Below are 25,089 nucleotides of genomic sequence, written 5' to 3'. Positions count from 1 at the left end.
GGTATCTCCCTTGTTCCTTCCAGTCATTCCAAACATGGAAATAATTGGAACTTACTTTACAAATTTTAGAAAAGGGAAGAAAACTTATTACCCTTTTCCTCATTTTTCTCCACTTTTCCTCCCCTTGACTTCTCAGTTGTACAGTTCATGAGGGAAGAGCTAATATCTGACAAGAAAGGTACTCATTACCTTACATATATAACTGTAACCCCTCTGGCATATCACCTTGACAAAAAATTAAATTAAAAAAATAAGGAAAAGAAACAAAAAAGAAAAGAAAAAGGAAAAGAAAGTAAGACCACACATGGTAGTTCAAACTTGTAATCTCAGGACTCTATAGATTGAGGCATGAAGATTGTGAATTTAATCTAGACTAAATTACATAGCAAGATATAAACTGAAACAAGATGAGACGGGGTTGGGGTGGGGAGAATGAGCTATGAAGAGACTATTGATGTCATTTAAGAAGTAATTCAAATTGTGAGAACTCAATACCACGAATATAAAATTTTCACAGGAGGAAGGGATAGGTTTTAAGATTAGAGAATAGTGCTATTGTGTAATTATGGGTTAGTCTTAATAGGCTGGCATGGAGTAGGTTCAAGTTTGGGTCAGGTTTATCTTTAAAATTAGGTTTAAGGTCAGACACTGGTGGCGCACCCTTGTAGTCCCATTACTCAGCAGAATGAGATCTGAGGATCTCGGTTTGAAGAGCAACAGCAGGAAAGGTAGTAAAGTACTCTTATCTCCAATTAACCACCAGAAAACTGGAAGTGGCACTGTGACTCAAAGTGTTAAATATCAGAAATATTGCCCAGGCCCTGAGTTCAAACTCCACAATAGACCAAATATGTGTGTGTATGTGTGTGGTAAAGAATATATATATAAAGAGAGAATACCTACACATATAAATACATACATACACACATGCACACACACATCTATGTGGTAAATATATATATATATATACATATATATACATATATATATGTGGTAAAGAATAAGGATAGGTGTAGGTCTAGTACTAAGCCTAGACAAGGATGTAGATTTAGAATTAGTAGTATATTTGCAGTTTATGACTAACTTTGCAAGTTGATACATGTTTTGGGGTAATGCTCTGATTATAGTAGAGTTAGGGTTATTATTAGGCTAGATTTAGGGTTAAGATATATTTAATTTTAAGATTAGTAGAAAGGTCATGTTAAGGTTAAAATTCACAAAACCATTTGGGTTATGATTAGAAAATTAATGAGATTAATATCTGAATTAGGGTTATAGAATTAAGTAACTTTTTGTACAATTCTATTTATAGTTAGATTACATTTAAGAATAGGTTTAGGATTGAGGAATTATAGATGTACTATTAGGGTAAACATTGTAATTAGTGGTCTTAGGTGTGCAGTAGGTTCAGGTTTGAGATGAGGCATCAGGTTTAAGGTAATAGGATAGGTTCAGGTATATTGTTTTTATTTTTTTCTTCAAATTTTACTATCAAACTGATGTACAGAGAAGTTACAGTTTCATACATTAGGCATTGGATACATTTCTTGTACTGTTTGTTACCTTGTCCCTCATACCCCCCTCCCCCCACCCCCTTTCCCCTTCCCCCCATGAGGTGTTCCATTCCCTTAGACCAAACAGTTTTGCAAGTATTGCTTTTGTAGTTGTTTTTCTTTTTTTACCCTGAGTCTCTCAATTTTGGTATTCCCTTTCAATATCCTAGTTCTAATACCAGTATACATGGTTTCCAATATACTTAGATAATTTTACAGAGAAAGTGTAGGTACAACCACAGGAAGGTGATACAAGAACTTCATCTATAACAGATGCTACAGATACACATGGTACGTTGAAAGTAACTACAACTGTGATATAATAATCATTTCCATAACATGGAGTTCATTTCACTTAGCATCATCTTATGTGTTCATAAGGGTATAGCTAATGGGCTCTTGTGATCATCTGCTGTAACTTGCCTAAACCTGTACTAATTACTCCCAATAAGGGAGACCATAGAGTCCATGTTTCTTTGGGTCTGGCTCACTTCACTTAGTATAATTTTTTCCAAGTTCTTCCATTTCCTTACAAATGGGGCAATGTCATTCTTTCTGACAGAGGCATAAAATTCCATTGTGTTTATGTACCACATTTTCCTGATCCATTCATCTACTGAGGGGCATGTGGGTTGGTTCCAGATTCTAGCTATGACAAATTGCGCTGTGATGAACATTGTTGTGCTGGTGGCTTTACTGTGAATTTGTTTGTGGTCTTTTGGATAGATACCCAAAAGTGGGGCTGCTGGGTCATAAGGGGGTTCTATATTTAGCCTTCTGAGGATGCTCCATACTGCTTGCCAGAGTGGCTGAACCAGTTTACATTCCCACCAACAATGAAGTAGGGTTCCCTTTTGGCCACATCCCCTCCAACAATTGTTATTGTTAGTTTTCTTGATATATGACATTCTTACCGGGTTAAGATGGAGAATTAAATCAATTAGAGATGCAAAAAACAATCGAAAGAAACAACAAAACAAAGAGTTGTTTCTTTGAAAAAATCAACAAGATAGACAGACCCCTGGCAAACCTGACCAAAAAACGAAGGCAGCACAATCAAGTAAACAAGATAAGAGACGAAACAGGTAACATCACCACAGAAATAACCGAAATTCAGAAAATAATACGGGACTATTTTGCAAACTTTTATGCCAACAAATTCGAGAATTTGGAAGAAATGGATGGTTTCCTAGAAAAAATCCATATCCCCAAACTCAACCATGAAGATTTAAACCTTCTAAACAGACCCATATCCAGAATTGAAATAGAAATGGCAATAAATGATCTCCGATCCAAGAAAATCCCAGGTCCAGACAGACTCATAGCAGAATTCTACAAGGCCTTCAAAACAGAACTCACACCAATATTTCTCAAACTGTTCAATGAAATTGAAAGAGAACATTCACTACCAGACACATTCTATGAAGCCAGCATAACCCTCATCCCAAAACCAGGCAGGGACTCATCATGGAAAGAAGACTATAGACCGATTTCACTGATGAACATAGACTCAAAAATTCTCAACAAAATTCTGGCCAATCGACTTCAACAGGTCATCAAAAAAATCATACACCACGATCAAACTGGATTAATCCCAGGGATGCAAAGTTGGTTTAATATGCGCAAGTCAATTAATGTAATCCACCACATCAATCGGAGCAAGATAAAGAACCACATGGTTTTATCTCTGGATGCGGAAAAAGCGTTCGACAAAATCCAGCATCCATTTATGCTAAAAACTGGGATTCCAGGGAACATTCTTGAATATAATCAAGGCAGTTTATGACAAACCAACAGCAAGTATAACTCTAAATGGTGAAAAACTAAAGCCATTCCCTTTAAAATCAGGAACAAGGCAGGGATGTCCACTCTCTCCCCTGCTCTTCAACATAGTACTAGAATTTCTAGCCAGAGCAATTAGGCAAGAAGAAAATATAAAGTGGATCCAAATAGGAAAAGATGAACTTAAACTTTCTCTCTTGGCAGATGACATCATCCTATACCTAAAGAATCCCATAGACTCTACTCCCAAGATACTAGAGATGATCCTAAACTTTTACAGGATATAAAATAAACCCTCAAAAATCAATGGCCTTTCTCTATGCTAATGACCCGAAGACCGAGGTAGAAACAGGAAAGCAACTCCTTTTGCAATAGCCCCCAAAAACATAAAATACCTAGGAATAACCTTAACCAAAGAAGTGGAAGACCTCTTTGATGAGAACTTTAAAAGCATGAAAAAGGAAATTGAGTCAGAACTAAGGAAATGGAAAAAACTTCCATGCTCCTGGATTGGGAGGATTAATATAATCAAAATGGCAATATTGCCAAAGGCTATCTACAAATTCAATGCAATACCCATTAATATCCCAACACCATTTTTTAACGAAATAGAGGAAGCAATCCAGAAATTCATATGGAACAATAAAAGACCTAGAACAGCAAAAACAAACCTAAGCAGAAAGAACAGTGCTGGAGGAATTACAATACCCAACTTCAAGCTGTATTATGAAGCTATAGTAATAAAAACAGCCTGGTATTGGCACCGGAACAGACCTGAAGACCAATGGAACAGAATTGAAGACCCAGAAATGAACCCACAGAACTATGCCCACTTAATCTTTGATAAAGGAGCTAAAACAATAGTTTGGAAGAAATATAGCCTCTTTAACAAATGGTGCTGGCAAAGCTGGTTCAACACATGCAACAAACTAAAACTAGATCCTTATATATCAACTTGCACCAAAATCAATTCCAAATGGATTAAAGACCTGGAAATCAAAACAGACACCCTGAAAACACTAAAGGAAGGAGTAGGAGAAACACTTGGGCTCCTTGGTGCAGGATGGAACTTCCTTAACAAAGACCCAGAAAGGATACAAATGAAAGAAAGGTTACAAATGAAAGAAAGGTTTGACAAATGGGACTGCATCAAACTGCAGAGCTTCTGCATGGCAAAGGACATAGCTCGCAAGATAAACAGAAAGCCCACAGACTGGGAGAAGATCTTTACCAGCCATTCAACGGACAAAAGCCTCATGTCTAAAATATATGCAGAAATAAAAAAATTACCTTCCTTCAAAACAAAACCGCAAAGAACCAATAGCCCCCTCATCAAGTGGGCTAAAGACTTACAAAGAGACTTATCTGATGAGGAAATGAGAATGGCCAAAAGACATATGAAAAAGTGCTCTACATTACTGGCCATAAAAGAAATGCAAATCAGGTATATTGTTGATTTACAATTTGCAGGTTTAAAGCTTATTGTTATGTTGGGGGGTGGGGTTAATAATCCTAGGGTTAGTTTGTGTTAGCGAGAGGTTAAGGTTAAAGTTAGGATTAGTGTTAAATTATACCCAATATTTGGCTTAACATAAGCTAAAAGTGTCAGCCTGGTTTTAGGTTTAGAAAAAGAATTTTTGAATTACTGTGGTTCAGTGTTTTTGGTGTTGTACTGAGCATCTTTGGGATAAAGGTGTAGGTTCAAATTAACAGTAGAATTTTGGTGAAGGCAAGGTGAAGGGTTAGATTAGAATTAAAAGGAGGTCATTTTAAATTTAAGAATAGCTGAAATTTTAGAGCTTATTGCATTTAGGAATAGGTATTAAGATTTAGTGTTAAGTTTAAGGGTTCAGATAAAAATTTTAGGATGAGCATAGATCTTTGCATTAAGGTTAGGGCCTTGATAAAATTATGGTTTCAGGGCTGGGGATATGGCCTATCGGCAAGAGTGCTCGCGTCGTATACATGAAGCCCTGGGTTTGATTCCCCAGCACCACATATACAGAAAATGGCCAGAAGTGGTGCTGTGGCTCAAGTGGCAGAGTGCTAGCCTTGAGCAAAAGGGAGCCAGGGACAGTGCTCAGCCCCTGAGTCCAAGGCCCAGGACTGGCCAATTAAAAAAAAAAAAGAATCATTCTTTGGCTGGGAATATGGCCTAGTGGCAAGAGTGCTTGCCTCATATACATGAAGCCCTGGGTTCAATTCTCCAGCACCACATATATAGAAAATGGCCAGAAGTGGCGCTGTGGCTCAAGTGGCAGAATGCTAGCCTTGAGCAAAAAGGAAGCCAGGGACAGTGCTCAGGCCCTGAGACCAAGGCCCAGGACTGGCCAAAAAAAAAAAAAAATTATGGTTTCGATTACGGTTCTGAATAGGTGAAAATTTAAATTTTGGTGTACAATCATGATTAAGTTTAGTCTAGAGTTAACTTTAGGTTAAGAATTAGAGAAAGGGTTCAGATTGGCTTTATGATTAACAGTAGGATTTGTGTATAGTGTGGGTTTTGTTTTAGTTATAGAGTGTGGAATAATCAGGTTTGGAATGAAGGTGGGGTTATTGATTAGTATGAAAATTAGGTATAGGTAAGGAATAGTTTTAGAATATTATTAGAAAAGCGTTATGAGTACTGTGAATTTAGAATTAATAGTTGAGTTAGGACTCACTGCTTTCCCCCTTTCTCACCAGGTCAAATGCTTTCACTTGCCAACTTTAGATATACATCTAATGGTCTAATGATATAGAGCTAATGGTCCTGAAAAGAAATCTCAATGAAAACAATCACAAATCAAGTTTTTCTTTGTAACTTCTTTAGCTCATCTTGATTACTAGTTTAAAATATGCTTTCTGACCGTCTTGATTAGAGTCAACCACTGTTTTCACACAAGGCAATTGAGTCTAATATGGTCAATGGTTTAGAATTAGTTAGCTGAATAACATTTGAAATAGAAAAACACTAAAAAATCCAATTGTCTAGTTTTTCCATACTTATTAGTAACACAAGAAGATCCTTCACAGATGGTTTTATTGTGTAGCAATTTTCTAGAGATTTGTTACCTGTAGACCTGAAAAAAATCCCTTTACTCATTTGGGAACACATTATTTTCACTTGTGGAAGTTTTTTTTTCTCATCTTGCTTTTCTTTTTGCATTTTTAAAAAATTTTATTGTTAAACTTATGTACAGAGTGGTTACAGTTTCATACGTTAGGCATTGGATACATTTCTTGTACTGCTTGTTACCTCCTCCCTCATTCCCCCTCCCCCTCCCCCTATCCCTCTCCCCCCATTAGTTGCTCAGTTGGTTTACACCAAACATTTTTGCAAGTATTGCTTTTGTAGTCGTTTGTCTTTTTATCCTGTGTCTCTCGATTTTGGTATTCCCTTTCACTTTCCTAGTTCTAATACCAGTATACACAGTTTCCAATGTACTCAGATAAGATACAATGATAGTGCAGGTACAACCACAGGAAGGGGATACAAGAGGATCATCAACAATAGAAGCTACATTTTCACTTGGCATCAAAGTAATTACAGCAGTGATATAACAGTTGTTTCCATAACATGGAGATTATTTCACTTAGCATTATCTTATGTGTTCATAAAGGCATAGCTATTGAGGTCTTGTGGTCTTCTGCTGTGACTAGCCTAAACCTGTGCTAATTATTCCCTATGAGGGAGACCACAGAGTCCATGTTTCTTTGGGTCTGGCTCACTTCACTTAGTATAAATTTTTCCAATTCCTTCCACTTCCTTATGAAGTTTTGAACTCCAATTTCTTGTTAGAGGTCCTAGAAATATATGGTGAGGATTCTTGGAAGCAAGAAGCAAAAAGGCCAGAATGAAGGAAAAACTAATGAAATTATAGACTACTTGCTAAAATTATATGTTGAAATTGTTCTCTGAGTAAAATATAAGGAAAAAAGAAGGCGAGGAGATACTTCCAGAATAAGAAAGCTATATTAGCCTAGAAAAACTTTACGAATGGCAATAGAAAAATGAGCAATCTGATAAAAATACTTTATATGCATTTATTGTGTAATACACACTTTATAATACTCCATAAATATAAAAGACAACCTTTGACTTTACCATGCCAGAAATCAGTTAACTAATCAGGAAGTAACCTCAAATAAAAGTGAATGTTAGCAACAGAGCAGTGATAAGTGGTAAATAGAATTAAAGCAAGGTCAGGTGACTTCAAGCACAGCCTTAGGACAGGCCTCTCACTCCTTAGTGATACAGGGATATAGCATAGAACAGAAGTGATTCCATGAGTAAATCTGTTATTGGAGTTGCATCCTTCATTGAAATACATGATAAGCCAGGTTTTAGAATTTTGCCAGGCTTGCATTCTGTTCATTTATGAACTTTTATCAAGCTATTCTAACAATGAAACTTAGCCACTTCCTTGTACATGCACTACTAAGCTCGGTTATAAATTTCACATACTGTGGAGATTTTCCCAATGTTTTTTTTTTTTCCACAGTACTACAAGCATGATGATGTTTTCCAAAAACATGACGTAAATTTGTTATAAAAATACACATGGTTTCAAGTCCCATCTTTTACTTGATATCTAACAAACTTACTATAGATATTGTTTTGTCTTCTGCCTCATTAAATAAATTTGATATTAGTAATTTACCACTGGCTTTAATCATTTGATCTGATGTTTTCTGTTTCAATTTAGGTATTCAACAAATGCCAGTTGGATAGCTAGAGAAAAGTTAGACATTATAGACTTATTTTAATATATGCATTTGTATATAAAATTGTCACATTGGCTGTCATTTTTGTCAGGGAAAATGAAAGAATTTTAGTGAAATAGTATGAGAATTTAGTTAAAGTAGTTGGTGACTAAATCAACACCATGTGGAATATTTCTATATTAACAAATGAATTAACAAAGATATCTAGTTATGATGGAAAATATCAGCTTGAAGTTGTGTCTGTCAGTGCACTTGAGTACATTGTGTGTATTTCTTATAAGCTATGAACTATAGAGTGGTAAAAAATAGTTCTGGTATTTGAAATTTTAAAAGTGAACCTCACTAAATGAGACAGAAATGAAGCACAATAATAATAATTCTGTGCTCCAGTCAATCATTTCTTCTTAATTACATCCAGAATGTCTACAAGAAAGGAACTATTTTTACCTGATTAAATATAATAAATTCTAATATTTGGTTTCATGTTTTTGTTAGGATTAAAATTCCTTTTTATTTTTCACTAACACTACATTATGTAACCAGTGGACAGAAACAAAAAGGAACCAGGTTGAAGGCCATCCTAGCCAAAAAGTTAGTGAGACCTTATCACAAAAACAGGTGGAGCTTGTTTCTCATACCTCTATTCCCAAGCTATGTATGAGGTGGAGCTGATCTTCCTACTTCCCTCTCCTACATATCTAGGAATAAAAATGTACTCCTTGCTCCGTCTTTTCACTTTTTAATAGAGTATCTGAAGTAAGCAGAGATCTTAAATACAAGGAAATGACTTTGAGTTTCCCATCTGCATAGAGCAAAGAGTGTTTGAAGACTAGTAACTAATCTGGAGTTACTTTGCATTAAAAGCTCATCCTTTGCCTAAGCTCATGCTTGATATGTGTGCCAGTCCAATGCCCAGAATGAGAAGATGCCGGTCAATTATGAGGACTTTTCAGAACACATAGAGAACCCAGCAGTCTTTATTTTCATGACTTTGGGAATAAGCAATTAAAATCAAAATGATGTCCATTATTGTCTTTTCAAGATAAAAGATAATAAGTTATTGTCATAGGTAAAACAAAAACAACAACACTATTCTAATCATACTTTCCCTCAATATAGTAAAGTACTCATCAGTGACTATGTAGCATGAAAATAAAAACAATGATATATTTATTAAAGGATTTCTGAGAGTAATAAAAAACAGTAAGGATAACATGAAAATAGAGACTGGAGTGACAAAAGGGGGAGAAGAAAGGAAGTTAAGTGCACAAAAGTGGGGCTACTGGGTTATAGGGGAGCTCTATGTTTAGTCTTTTGAGGAACCACAACAGTGCTTTCCAGGGTGGTTGAACAAGTTTACACTCACACAAACAATGTAATGGGTTTCCCTTTTAGCCATATCCCCACCAGCATCTATTGTTATTAATTTTCTTGATAATGGACATTCTTACTAGGGTGAGATGGAATTTCGGTGTTGTTTTGAATTGCATTTCTCTTATGGCTAGTGGTATTGAGCACTTCTTCATGTATCTCTTGGCCATTCTCATTTTCTCTTCAAAGAAGTCTCTTTTCAGGTCTTTAGCCCATTTATTAAGGGGGGGGGCATTTGTTTCTTTCAGGATTTGTTCCAGGGGAACTTAATTTTTTAATTCTATCCATATTTTACATATGAGGCCTTTTTCTGTTATATCACCAGAGAATATCTTCTCCCAATCTGAGGGGTTTTTGTTTACCTTGCAAGCTATGTCCTTTGCCATGCAGAAATTCTGCAGTTTGAAAGGCCAACATAGATCTCCCCTATGATCCAGCAGCCCTGCTTTTGAGCCTCTACCTAAAGGATTACAAGCAAGACCACATTAAAGCTACCAGCACAAGTATGTTCATTGCAGCACAATTTACCATCTCTAAAATATGGAACCAACCCAGATGCCCTTCAGTAGATGAATGGATCAAGAAAATATCCATATACCCAACGGAATTCTATGCCTCTATCAGAAATAATGGCATTGCCACATTCATAAGGAAATGGGAAGACTTGGGAAAGAATAATACTAAATGAAGTGAGTCAGACCCAAAGAAACACAGACTCTATGGTTTCTCTCATTGGTAATAATTAATACATGTCTAGTATAGTCCTAGCAGAGGATCACAATAGCTCAATAGCTATGTACATATCAACACATAATATGATACTGATATGAATTCCACATTACAGAAATAAGTGGTTTAACATTGTTGTTGCTATTTTCAGTGCACCAGGGTTTTGTCTTTGTTTCCCAATGTTTTACCCCTGATTTCACTGTGACTGATATCAGTACCTTGGGTATTATATATACGTTTATATGAACTAGGGAAGGGAAGGGGAATATCAAAATGGAGAGACAAAGGGTAAGCGGCACACCAATGAAACAGCAATACTAAAAAAAACTATATGCTGGAAACCAACTGTACAATTTGGGGAGGATGAAATTGGGGAGGTGGGAGACAAAGGAGAGAGGAGATAATAAGTTTGATATGAAATGTACTCACTGTCTTATGTATGAAACTACTCTGTACATAACTGTGACAATAAATAAATATTTTTTAAAAAGAAAGGAAGGAAGGAAATTCAATGTAAGGATTCTGGGGTCTTAAAACTTGTATGTGAGCAATTAAATATAACAAAGAATAGTTCTGCAACTTTTATACAAAAACTTTTTTTATTTCTCTTTTTTTCTTAAGCATAAGAAGGAGAGAAGGATTCCTAGAGTGGAAAGGAAAAGAAATGAAGTATTATAGTGTATGATGAAGGTGAACATTCACAAGTGTTACTTTAACCAAAAACAAATCTTGTTCACGTTTCCATTTTAAAAAGAATAGTACATGCAAGGATAATATTGCATGATAGTGAATTCCATGTTTCTAAGCTTCAGGTGAGTAAGGACTCCATCATCCTTCCAGGTTTAAGCCTCTGGGACTTCCTGATAAGAGTCATTGTCTCTAGAAATGTCATAGGAAGGTTATATTAGCTATATTTCTACTAACGTATATTGTATTATGCTCATAGTAAAATTCTTTTTCTCTGACTGAAACTTGTATTAATAGACTCTTTTTGTTTTTTTTGGTCATTCCTGGGCTTGGACTCAGGGCCTGAGCACTGTCCCTGGCTTCTTTTTGCTCAAGGCTAGCACTCTGCCACTTGAGCCACAGTGCCACTTCTGGCCATTTTCTGTATATGTGGTGCTGGGGAATCGAACCCAGGGCCTCATGTATATGAGGCAGACACTCTTGCCACTAGGCCATATCCCCAGCCCTCTTTTTTTTTTTTTAATTGGCCAGTCCTGGGCCTTGGACTCAGGGCCTGAACACTGTCTTTGGCTTCTTTTTGCTCAAGGCTAGCACTTGAGCCACAGTGCCACTTCTGGCCATTTTCTATATATGTGGTGCTTGGGAATCGAACCCAGGGCTGCATGTTTGCGAGGCAAGCACTCTTGCCACTAGGCCATATTCCCAGCCCCAGAAACTTGTATTGATATTTCCAAAAGAATCCCCTGTTAAAACAGATGGCTCAAATAGAGAGGGGAATGGTGGGTTTATATCATTGTAATATTCAATGTACATATGTGAGACTAGAACCAGGAAACTTGAGAGCATGGTCGGCATTCCAATAGATGGGGAGAATGATGGAAGGAGTGCCATTGAAGGGGACACATTGTACCCATAAATTGACATATTGAATAAAACCTCATTATACAATTTCTTTATTTCTCTCTTCCTTTCTTCCTCCCTTTCTTTCTCTCTCACTGTCTCTCTCTTTCTCTGTTTATTGCTAAAGTTAAAAAAATAAGAATTAAAATTTTTTTTAAAGAAAGGAAGGTATGACATTTACTAAGAAGTATTATACTCATGACTTGACTTCTGGGATTTTAAACCTTCTGTACAACTATATAATAATTAATAATAATAATAATGATAATATAATTAGGCAATTAAGAATAGCAATAAGGAAATAAGGAAAACAATATCTATAATTCATATTCTATCTTATATGTTAGCAAATGGGAAAAAGGTTTTGTAAATATTTAATTTAATGCATGTAAAATAATTGACCACCTTTTTAAAAATATAGAAATGAGTCCCAGAGAGACTGTGAGTTGTCTGTGCCATCAACTGAATATATTCATAGAATGTTTACCCTCATCTACTCTCCATCCTCTAGCCAACTATTTGAAGATCTTCTGTGATAGGAGTCAAGGGACAGTCATGTGAAAAGTGTAAAGATTTTTAAAGGCCTTCAGTGTTTTCAAGTTCTCTAAATTTTTGCCCCATTGTAATAATAGGAAGCAGAGCGCTCTTTTGCTGCTATAACAAACTATTATAATACAAGTGTATTGTATTACCATCTTATAGGATATAAGTGTGTCATAGGTAAATACTTTATCTAAAGTTAAGGTACTGATAGTAAAGTTTGCTCATCTAACAGCATTTCCTCCCACTGAGTATGAATCATGGTCCATACTATCTCCCCCATTCCTCTTACGTCCCATATCAATGGTGAAGTGACATAGAATGAATGGTCATAAGTCAATGTGAGTTTTGCTTCCACCTAACACTCTAACCCACATCACAAATACTTTTCTTAAAAACAAAAACAAAAACAAAAAAAACTAAGGTAAGGGCTGGGAATGTGGCCTAGTGGTAGAGCGCTTGCCAAGCATGCATGAAGCCCTGGGTTCAATTCTTCAGTATCACATACACAAAAAAAGTCAGAAGTGATGCTATGGCTCAAGTGGTAGAGTGCTAGCCTTGAGCAAAATAGAAGCCCAAGGACAGAGCCCAGGCAGAGTTCAAGCCCCAGAACTGGTCAAACAAACAAAAAAACAAACAAAAAAAAAAAACTAATGTAAGATTTTTTAAGATTCAAATTAATCTTGAGACTCTTTTCTCTTAGAGAAAGTGATTCAACTGCTTAAATAAATGACTCATTACAAACATCCTTTTCCTGTTCAATATATTTTGGACAGCCTTATGTAATCAAATGCAAGAACATTGACTAGCCCTCAATTCTTGTCATAATTTTTATTATGATCAAAACATAAACACTCTGGCAAGCGGTATGGAGATTCCTCAAAAGGCTAAACATAGAGCTCCCCTATGATGCAGCAGCCCCACATTTGGGCATCTACCCAATATACCACAAACAATAACACACTAAAGCCACCAGCACAACAATGATCATAGCAGCACAATTTGTCATAGCTAAAATATGGAACCAACCCAGATGCCCCTCGGTAGACGAATGGATCAGGAAAATGTGGTACATATACACAATGGAATTTTATGCTTCTGTCATAATGAATGACATTGCCCCATTCGTAAGGAAATGGAAGGACTTGGAAAAAATTATGCTAAGTGAAGTGAGCCAGACCCAAAGAAACATGGACTCTATGGTCTCCCTCATAGGGAGTAATTAGCACAGGTTTAGGCAAGTCACAGCAGAGGATCACAAGAGCCCAATAGCTATACCCTAATGAACACATAAGATGATGCTAAGTGAAATGAACTACATGTTATGGAAACGATTGTTATATCACTGTTGTAACTACTTTCAACATCCTATGTGTAACCATAGCTTCTATTATTGATGATCTTCTTGTATCCCTTTCCTGTGGTGTAACTGCATTATCACTGTAGCTTATCTGAGTACATTGGAAACCGTGTATACTGGTATTAGAACTAGGAAACTAAAGGGAATACCAAAAATCGAGAGACATAGGGTAAAAAAAGGCAAACGACTACAAAAGCAATACTTGCAAAACTGTTTGGTGTAAATGACCTGAACAATTCATGGGGGGAAAGGGAAAGAGGAAAGGGGGAGGGGGAATGAGGGAGGAGGTAACAAACAGTACAAGAAATGTATCCAATGCCTAACATATGAAACTGTAACCTCTCTGTACATCAGTTTAAAAATAAAAATTAAGGGGCTGGGGATATAGCCTAGTGGCAAGAGTGCCTGCCTCCTATACACAAGGCCCTAGGTTCGATTCCCCAGCACCACATATACAGAAAACGGCCAGAAGCGGCGCTGTGGCTCAAGTGGCAGAGTGCTAGCCTTGAGCGGGAAGAAGCCAGGGACAGTGCTCAGGCCCTGAGTCCAAGGCCCAGGACTGGCCAAATAAATAAATAAATAAATAAATAAATAAATAAATAATTAATAAAAATTTAAAAAATTAAAAAAAATACACAGACAAATTTTTTCTTAATATGTAATAAGCCCCAAAGCATATGACTAATTGACTACTGAAGCTCCACAGTATTTGGGTCTAACTATTAATAGAACTGAATACAAAATGAACAATGGTGAAATGCTTCACATTATTTCTTTAAATGAATTTATGGGACAGCTAATGAACACCAAGTTCTTTGCTCAATACTGGAAGTTTGAATGGGAAGTCAAGATGGATTTATCTGATGCTCATAGTTTAGCTTTTTTGTTGTTTCTGTTTTTAAAAGGATACTGGTACTGACTCATCTTCTGTTGCAGAACAATTGCCTCATTTTTCATAGTTTCTGACAGAAAAATAATAGTGGTTTATGATACAATGGTAAGGCTTTCAGTGCTGTGATTCATTTCTTAGACACATGAAAAAGTTATGAAAGACTATCATCTCTTGCCACTTACAACTCAATTAAAACATGATTATCTTCTTTTTTTTCTATTTTGTAGAAAAATACTGCTACTTAGATAAAAGAAAAAATGAATATCCTAAATATTCAGATATTTTAAAATATATGTTCATTCCTAAAAATGAACTTATTTCGGCTGCTTCTGTGGTATAAATGTCTACTTCCAGTTGTTAATTGCTATTTTAACAGTATTAAGAGTGTATATCCTCATGAGCAGATTAGGTCACGAGGACCCTATCCTAATGAATAAATTATTATTCTTTTTTGTTGTGGGTCATATGGCTTGAACTCTGGGTCTTGACGTTGTCCCTGAGCTCTTTAGCTTAAGGCTAGCACTTTACCACTTAAGCCACAGCACCATGTTCAATTTTCTGGTGGTTAATTGGAGATAAGAGTCTCATGGACTTTCTTGCCCGAGCTGGCTTTGAACCCTGATCCTCAGATATCAGCCTCCTGAGTAGCTAGGATTATAGGTATGAGCCACCAGCACCCAGCTAAATTAATATTCTTATTACATAGTAAATTACTTATCTCTGGAGTGAGCTATATAAAAGCTGCTCCCTTCTTCTCTGTCTCTGCACTCTTAGTACTTTCCCCCAATAAAAATATCCTAAAAATATGAGAATATAGAAATAAAAAGTAATAATATAGAATAACAGAAGATGTTACATTGAATAAATTTTAATACATTTTATGAATAGAGAATTGAGAAAGCAAGATATATTTACATATATATGCACATATATGAATACATAAGCAAATATATATGCACATAGTGTATATATGTTACATATTTTATATACACACATATATAGGGTATATAGGTTTATATATGTGTGTATGTAAAGTCTAGTAATTTAAGATCTAAAATAAAGACCTAAAAGACATAGTGTGAGAAAAATCATTAGCTATAATGAACATCAAGCTGAGCTTACAAAGCATTTTTAAGAATTATTTCAAATGACTGCTAGCAGAAGCATTTTTCCCAAGCTAACAATGCAAGAAACAATATCTTTGAAACATAAAAGATCAATTGGAAATGGCATGTAAATGAAATACTGGAGTTGGAGATAAGGAAATATTCTCCTGGACATTCAAAAATGTTTCTTAAAAGGAAAATGGCAAGTGGACCAACTGAATTTTTCCAGGCTAAAGTTACAAAGGCTGTTCTCTGAGAGAGAGAGATTTTATAGTTTTCAAGAGACCAAGGCTCTAAGATTGGTGATGTCCGTTTGTGGACCTCAAAAGACTTACGTAAAGATGCATTTTCCTCTCTCCTCTTTGTCTCTTAAAATGTACTTTAATGAATACTACTCATAGTATTCAGACTTTCTCACTGTCAGAAATAGCCTCCACATTACCACATCTACTATTTGGTTATTCTTCCTATCAGCAGCATTTGAATGAATTAATCATAATCAATGTTGGAAATCTTTCTTCCATTTGACTTCTAAATAAACTTTCCTGTTTCTCTTGCTATCAAATTACTCCCATCTAAATCTACAGTTGTTTTGTAAGATGAGTCAGTTCACTTCATGACTTTAGGTACCAAAAAACAAGGAGATGGAAGTATATAATACTGGGAAAATACTTGATTTGTATGAATGAGGCCTTAGGTTCTAGTCCTAATTACAATATAGTAAACGTATGCCTCTTACATACATGTGCACATATATCCATGTATTCATATATATCAGACAAGTGAGGGAAACTTCTAGATTTATTTTTGGATGAGGTTCTTTCTCTATTACATACTTACACAGCAGTCTGCCAGACCTGCAATTTCCCATGGATTAGGTATAACATGCTATGACATGCCAAACTAAAACATCCCTTATGTTTCAGGACCCTAGAACAACCTAATGTGCTACTCATTAAAAACAAAACAAACAAACAAACAAAAGTCTCAAATTGAACCCAAGTTACTGAAGCAAATAACATACAATCATTATAGTCTCTATGACTCTCTCACAATCCTCGTGTTTTCTCCTTTCAAGTAGAAAGGGGCATTGTAATGCCCACAATTAGTGAGAATTCAGAAATAGAAGACATTTGCTACTCTGCTACTGTTCCACTTATATATACCTTAAAATCATGCTGGATTTGTGTAATCCTCTACAGGTCTTGCCTCTCTAAGGCCTTTTATTTAGCAATAAGCACAGAGATCATTTAAAAAAATGTGAAGTATACCCTGCGACACTTGGAATAAAAGCCAAAGCCCAACCCCCATAGGCTGTAGACTTCTACACGATCTAGCTCCTAACTACCTCTCACCAGTTTCCTCCTTAATGCCCTTGACTTTGACTTCAATACTTTGGTTGTCTTCAAACTCATGTTTACAATGGCTGGAAATGACATCCTTAAGAGATTAAATGCTTTGCTCCTTCTTTTCACTTAGGTTTGGATTTTAAAAATAGTTGACACCTTAGAAAGACCTTCAAAATCACTCTATCACAGTAATGCCCTTCTATTTCTGTTACCTGTCACTGTCTGTAGTTATTGTAATGTTAAGTATTAAGGATTAGAGTTTTCTTACTTTTAATTAATATCTAATGTGCATTTGCTATTTTAAATATGAAGTCGAGGAAGAACGTTTCTCTTTTTTTTTTTTTTTCAAGTTCACACAACTGATTCCTAGAAAAGAATATTGGGAAAAAATATGTATATGGCTAGAAGTATAGCTGAGTGGTCAACTATGTGCCAACATATCCAGGTTCATGGGTTCAAGCCCCAATGTCAGTTCAGTATATGTTAAAAGAAGTTGTGAAATTATTATTTATTTTCTTATAACATATTTAATACTTGGCTTTCCCAAAGGATGTTCTTCATAATTATCTTGAGAATATATTTTTAAAATTCTAGATAATTCATTTTTACAGATTTGAATAATTAAACTATAACAGGAGTTCTTATCAGTATTGGGATGTACATTACAACCTACAAAATAACTTTTCCATAAGCAACTTGTGTGTATACTTAATATGATATGGGATAATTTGTGTACTTTATATATAAAGAATACATGTCCTTATTTTTTGTAGTTTTCTTCTTCTTCTTCTTCTTCTTCTTTTTTTTTTTTTTTTTTTTTTTTGCCAGTCCTGGGGCTTGGACTCAGGGCCTGAGCACTGTCCCTGGCTTCTTTTTGCTCAAGGCTAGCACTCTGCCACTTGAGCCACAGTGCCACTTCTGGCCGTTTTCTGTATATGTGGTACTGGGGAATTGAACCCAGGGCTTCATGTATACGAGGCAAGCACTCTTGTCACTAGGCTATATCCCCAGCCCCAGTTTTCTTCTTTAATTATACTTACCTTTAACAAATTATAGTGTTCTGGCTTCTTTTACTCAAAAGTTATTTTTGAAACTTACTATTGTTACTAAGTAGATCATAGTTGATATTTTCTTTTTTGCTATCTAGAAATATACTGTATGAAAATGCCCATGTACCTTTCATCTGTCCTGATGAAATCTAGATTAGGACAAAGTGAAGCACAACATGCCATACTAGTTAAATATGGATTGTTTTCATTTATCTGCTCACTTTTATTTACTTATTTATTAGTATAACAAATACTAAACAGTCTCTGAATTTGTGAATTTCCAATATATTCTTTGCATAAGATTATTTATCATCATCACAAAGCTTGATGTATGTATGAACTTCTAGTTTTGAAAACTGGGCCTTTGTTACAGACACAGAAGATGAAAGTAAACCAGCAAGGAAATATCTTTCTCATTTTCTCTCTTTTAATACAGTCATTTTAATAGATATTTAACAAAAAAATTTTCTTTTTTGAGTTTATAACTGATGTAAGTCTCTTCTTCCTGTTTGAAAATGAATTAGAGTAGTAATTCTACATTCACAATTCAGAAATAGTGAACCTCTAATAGTATCCTATGGATAACAAAATACATGCCATGTAATGAAGGCCGAAATAAATGTCTCAGATGAGAGATTAAAGGTTATCAATATCACATAGAAAAGAAATCTTTTTCTTCTGCGGAAAGATATAATTCATACACAAAAACCATATGTGTTTAATGAGTAAACTCCAGTGTGTTTGTATGTGTGCACATACCATGCACCCACAATACCATCAAAACCCTCAAAGGACTTCATGTACCATCATCTCCTCATTTTTCTCTCTTCATTCTTTTATAGGATTGCTTGCTGTTTGTTTTGTCCTAAAAATATTCAGGTGATCTGCTCTTTTCATAACCTTATAGACTTAATTACTCTGTTTTAAAGATAGATGAAAAAATAAGAATTGAAGTTTATTTTATTCCATATAGATATTCAATTGTCCTAGGGCTATTTGTTAAAAAGACAATAATGAACTTCACTCTGCTGAGTTCCATTGGCAAAAGTGTTGAAAGTCAGTAGTCCATTCATGTGGTCATTTATTTCTCAATCCCATATAGTTTTCCCTTGGATATTTTCTATTATTACACCCACAACACTGTATCAAGTAATGTGTCTTTATAATAAGTCGTCCTTTTTTGGTTTATTTATATTTATTACAGTGCTATAGACAAAACAAAAAGTTTGAATATGATAAACAAGCATGTATCTCTGAGTTACATCCCCAGGTATTTGGCAAGGTTTTTGCTTAGGTCATAGAAATCCCACAACTTGCTCAACTTTGCTTTGCTGTTGCGGTTAGCATAGTTTTTGTTCCATTCAGTTCATTATATTTATTCCTTTCTTCATGCATTTTTCTAGTCTTGGGGCTTGAACTCAGGGCCTGGGCAATGCTCCTGAGCTGCTTTTGCTCAAGACTAGCACTCTACCAATTGAGCTACAGTACCATTTTTGGCTTTGTCTGTTTATATGGTACTGAGGAATTGAACCCAGGGCTTCATGCATGTGGGGCAAGCAAACTACCACTAAGCCACATCATTCCCTCTTCATGCATCTTTATTGTTATTATAAAGGTGATGTAAAAGGAGATTACAGGTACTTAGTAAAAAAAAGAGTATGTCTTTTTGAACAATGTCACCCCTTCCCTTACTCTCTCCCAGTTTTTCCTTCAGATTCCCACCCACACATTGTATACTTCTTCTTCAACACAGTGTCTAGTGAGTACTACTGCTGCATTTGTTCACCCTTTGTCCCTCCATATTTGACACACCTTACCCTACCAAAGACAGAACAAGAAAATGAACAAGAAAAATGGAAAAGAAAACAGAAATCTCCTGTTTCTATTTCCTAGGGTTCATTTTGATAAATATTATTTCATGTGATGTACATAGGTATTACACCTATGTGTTCCTCTCCTAAGAGTATCCTCCTTTGGTCTCATTTGTGTGTGAATTCCTAGAAACCTGTGTAACTTATCATGTCCCAGTGTATTCTTATTTTACCATCAAGTGTGTTTACTTGTAGATTTATTTATAATTGTTCTCAGTTTGTGCAAAATCCGTACCTGAACTAGTGATCACACTAATAGTGGTTGCTTTAATCAAGTGATTAACTTGGAAACAACTGACATTTTAAACTTTTTAGCTGAAAATAATAAGGTCATTTGGTAATTGCTGATGAAGTCAAAGTTACAAATGGGTATGGCAGCAACTGTAGTGACCACATTTCTTTCCAGATTCAGGTCTACTTGAACTTTTGAAAGGGGAAAAATAATCTTCTGCATCTTATTGGCAATGCTTCCTGAAGAAATGAGTTTTAATAAGACAGTGAAGTTACATAAATTAAGACTTCTGTCACTTTTTGTTTAGTTTGGTTAAGAATAGTTTGGAAGGATTTTTTTTTCCAGAACTGCCTCTTTGGAATGATACTAGAGCTTGTTAAGTTAAATCATCAGCTTCCTTTTATTTAACAAAAGATAAAACTAAAAAGGATTGCTTTTGTTAAAAATATTTCTATTTCTTTGGTTTCTTCTGTAAACATTAATTTACATGTGGCTTTATGGACTGATATTATAGAATAGTGTTTGCTAATTAAAGTTTTTCCCATTATATTATAGCAGATTTTCATTTATTTAACTCTATGTGAAATCAAGCAAATCTGATTATGTATTACATGGAACTCACTATGTAGCCCAGGACTCTCTGACCCATGATTGAAAATCACAGTTCTTTGCCGTGAGCCATGTCAATGCTGAGATTACAAGCATGTAGTCACCAAACCCAGTTTATATTCATTTCTAGCTATTCATTTGACACATCCTATAAATTTCTATTATTAACAATGAAGGCAAATATTGATAATCTGACATATGTTTCCATTTGGTTCATGTCCCAGCATTTGATCAAGATCATTTTATATTCTCATATTCACTTAGCTATTGAGCCTTTGTGATCCTTTCCTAAGAATATCCTCATTTGGTCATACTGTGTCAATATTTAGAGCCGTGTAAATTTTATCTTATGCAAGGAAACTCATCAATTTATAAAGGAACCAAGATGCTGTGATTGAGTCAAGGCATTTAACAAAGCTAGAGTATATACATTCAATGGAAAATGGGAATTATCAGTAACATTGGCCAGATATTGTTTGCATCATTTTTGGATAGAAATATACACTCTTTGGAATTTATCTGAAAAATTAGCCAGGATACCATAAAGACTATGTTCATTGCTGCATTATTTATTATAGCCAAATTTTGTAAACTAATGCCTTTTAGTGGGCGAATGTATCAAGTAAATGGGATTTGTAGCTATAAATAGATACCTAAATCTCCATGTAGATAATAGAATATACAGATAATAGAGATACAGGTTCACATATGAATTTTACCCATCCATTATGATGAATGACATATCATAATACCATTTTTAGGGAAATGGATGTACCTGGAAAAGGTGGTCAAATGCAGTCATAATATTAAATGGACATCTGTGAAAACTGAACCAGGTAGATGGAGATAGTAAAGGTATAAGGAGAGAAGGATGAATAAGGTGGCATTGGTGAAGATGCCTAGTACTCATAAACTGACACCGTGAATTGAAATTTATCCAACTAATTAGGAATACTTTTAAAAATAAAGTAATATGCAAGTTAACAAGTAAGCCTACTATTTGAAGCACTTTTGGTCAACAGTAACAGATTAATCTTAAACTTTACCCAAAGGAACTTTGTGCAACCTTTTCCCTGTGTGTTCAACTTGGTGCTCACTTGTTTTGCCTTATTCCTAAATTTCAGATGAATTTCGCACTCATCATGTGGGTAATGCAAAATAGTCACAAAATCTTCTTACTTTTACTGAAAGTTTGGAGGCACTTTTGCTTGTATTTCTTTCTCATGCTGCTATGATTTTTTTCTCATTTTCTCAAAGAACCAAATAATAAATACACTGCCATTGTTCTCTCCAAAACTTTACACTGAACTTTTTTCCATTTAAGAAACAACAAATCATTATTTCCTTACCCTAAATTTATCCTGTAGTAATTTCATAGCAGGGAGAATTGCCTTGTTCATCACAAATCAAGAGTTTTATTCATCTGATGTGGTATTTTCCACTTGCTTTTTAGCCTCAAAGTAAAGACAAGCAGTTTCAAACTGGAAAAATGTATCTTATCCCTCCCCTCTGAAGATGAATATCTAATTATAATCTTTAATGTTTCTGCTGGAGTTGAAAAGATTGTGTATGACTTCTCCAGGAATTTGAAGTTCCATTTCTAAATGAAGAGATTACGTCACAGTGACATTCTTTTCATTGTTGTTTTAAACTTACAGAAGCAGTTTCTATTGACCTCTGCTTTTCATAATTTTCATTGTCTGTAGTTTAAAATGGTATTGTACTTTCTTTATAGCATAAAAAACTAATTTATGGTGATATGATTACTAAATTAAAAATGATTTAATGTGCTGATTCACAGGGTGTTAAAAAGAGACTCACAGAATTACCGGGCAACTGAGCAATATTTTATCTCTTAAGACAATACTCAAGTAAAAATAGCTCATAAACCTGAAATGTTGATTAGTCTAGCAGTCATGGGAATGTTTCTACAAAACAAAAGTAAATTAATGAGAAGAGGGGTTAATTATATAGACACACATTATTACTGTTTTTTTCATGTTTCATATGCATATTTCATTGAATATTTTAAAAGGAAGTAAGAGCTATCTCCCAAGAGTCCACAGTACTTTAGAACATGGTGCTTTATTAGAAGGCCAAACAATAAACTCCAAAATAGCTTCATATAGTTTTGGTTGAATACATTTAATATAAATAGACCAGTTGTGCTCTCTGTTATCATTCATCAGTTGAATATAAATTAATTGAGTGTTATATGGCCATATGCAAGTGATTTCAACTCTAATAATCTGTCATTCCTGAGCCATTAAAAGAGCATGCCTAATAAGCAGATTTTTGAAGCCTATTTTCCAATATTAAATGAGCCACTTTAACCTAAAGGCATTGTTTAAATATATATTGAAAAGTTGACCTATTATAGTCTGACAGCATGCTCACACAACTCAGGCATGCTTGGAAATCTTTCAATGTAGGTATACACATAATTATTCTATGAACTGAAAATTATAGACTTTCACAGAGTAAAAGATATTTTACAAAGAGAGAAACACAGATAAAAATTACCTTAGTGATACACTGCATTTGAATCCACATCTTTTTTTTTTAAATTTTTATTATCAAACTGATGTACAGAGAGGTTACAGTTTCATACGTTAGGCATAGGATACATTTCTTGTACTGTTTGTTACCTCGTCCCTCACTCCTCCCTCCCCCTCCCCCTTACCCTTTCCCCCATGAGCTGTTCAGTTTATTTACGCCAAACAGTTTTGCAAGTATTGCTTTTGTAGTTGGTTGTCTTTTTTTAACCCTATATACCACTGTTTACCAGTATACATGGTTTCCATTATACTCAGATAAGATACAGATATGGTGTAGGTACAACAAGAGGAAGGGGATACGAGAGGATCATCAATAATAGAAGCTACAGTTACACATAGCACATTGACAGTAGTTACAACAGTGATATAACAATCATTTCCATAACATGGAGTTCATTTCACTAAGCATCATCTTATGTGTTCATAAGGGTACAGCTATTGGGCTCTTGTGATACTCTGCTGTGACTAGCCTAAACCTGGGATAATTATTCCCTATAAGGGAGACCATAGCGTTCATGTTTCTTTGGGTCTGGCTCACTTCACTTAGTATAATTTTTTCCAAGTCCTTCCATTTCCTTACAAATGGGGCAATGTCATTCTTTCTGATAGAGGCATAAAATTTCATTGTGTATATGTACCACATTTTCCTGATCCATTCGTCTACTGAGGGGCATCTGGGTTGGTTCCATATTTTAGCTATGACAAATTGTGCTGCGATGAACATTGTTGTGCTGGTGCTTTAGTGTGATTTTGTTTATGGTCTTTTGGATAGATACCCAAAAGTGGGGCTGCTGGGTCACATGGGAGCTTTATGTTTAGCCTTCTGAGGAATATCCATACTGCTTTCCAGAGTGGCTGAACCAGTTTACATTCCACCAACAATGAAGTAGGGTTCCCTTTTGGCCACATCCCCACCAACAATTGTTACTGTTGGTTTTCTTGATATAGGACATTTTTACTGGGGTGAGATGGAATCTCAATGTTGTTTTGATTTGCATTTCTTTTATGGCCAGTGATGTAGAGCACTTTTTCATATGTCTTTTGGCCATTCTCATTTCCTCCTCAGAGAAGTCTCTTTTTAAGTCTTCAGACCACTTGATGAGGGGGCTATTGGATCTTTGAGGATTTGTTTTGGAGGAATGAAATTTTTTTAGTTCTGCATATATTTTAGATATGAGGCCTATGTCCATTGTATGACCGGTAAGATGTTTTCCCAATCTGTGGGCTTTCTGTTTATCTTGCGAGCTATATCCTTTGCCCTGCAGAAGCTCTGCAGTTTGATGCAGTCCCATTTGTCCAAACTTTCTTTGATTTGTAGCCTTTCTGGGTCTTTGTTAAGGAAGTTCCGTCCTGTGCCAAGGAGCCCAAGTGTTTCTCCTACTCCTTCCTTTAGTGTTTTCAGGGTATCTGTTTTGATTTCGAGGTCTTTGATCCATTTGGAATTGATTTTGGTGCAGGGTGATATATAAGGGTCTAGTTTTAGTTTGTTGCATGTGTTGAACCAGCTTTGCCAGCACCATTTGTTAAAGAGGCTATATTTCTTCCATCCTTTTTTTTTAGCTCCTTTATCAAAGATTTAAGTAGGCGTAGTTCTGTGGGTTCATTTCTGGGTCTTCAATTCTGTTCCATTGGTCTTCAGGCCTGTTCCGGTGCCAATACCAAGTTGTTTTTATTACTATAGCTTTATAAAACAGCTCGAAGTTGGGTATTGTAATTCCTCCAGCACTGTACTTTCTGCTTAGGATTGTTTTTGCTATTCTGGGTCTTTTATTGTTCCATATGAATTTCTGGATT

The sequence above is a fragment of the Perognathus longimembris genome, chromosome 7 (genome assembly GCF_023159225.1).
Source record: "Perognathus longimembris pacificus isolate PPM17 chromosome 7, ASM2315922v1, whole genome shotgun sequence".
Taxonomy (NCBI): domain Eukaryota; kingdom Metazoa; phylum Chordata; class Mammalia; order Rodentia; family Heteromyidae; genus Perognathus; species Perognathus longimembris.
The sequence above is the reverse complement of the archived record's forward strand: the minus strand, read 5'-3'. Positions refer to the sequence as shown.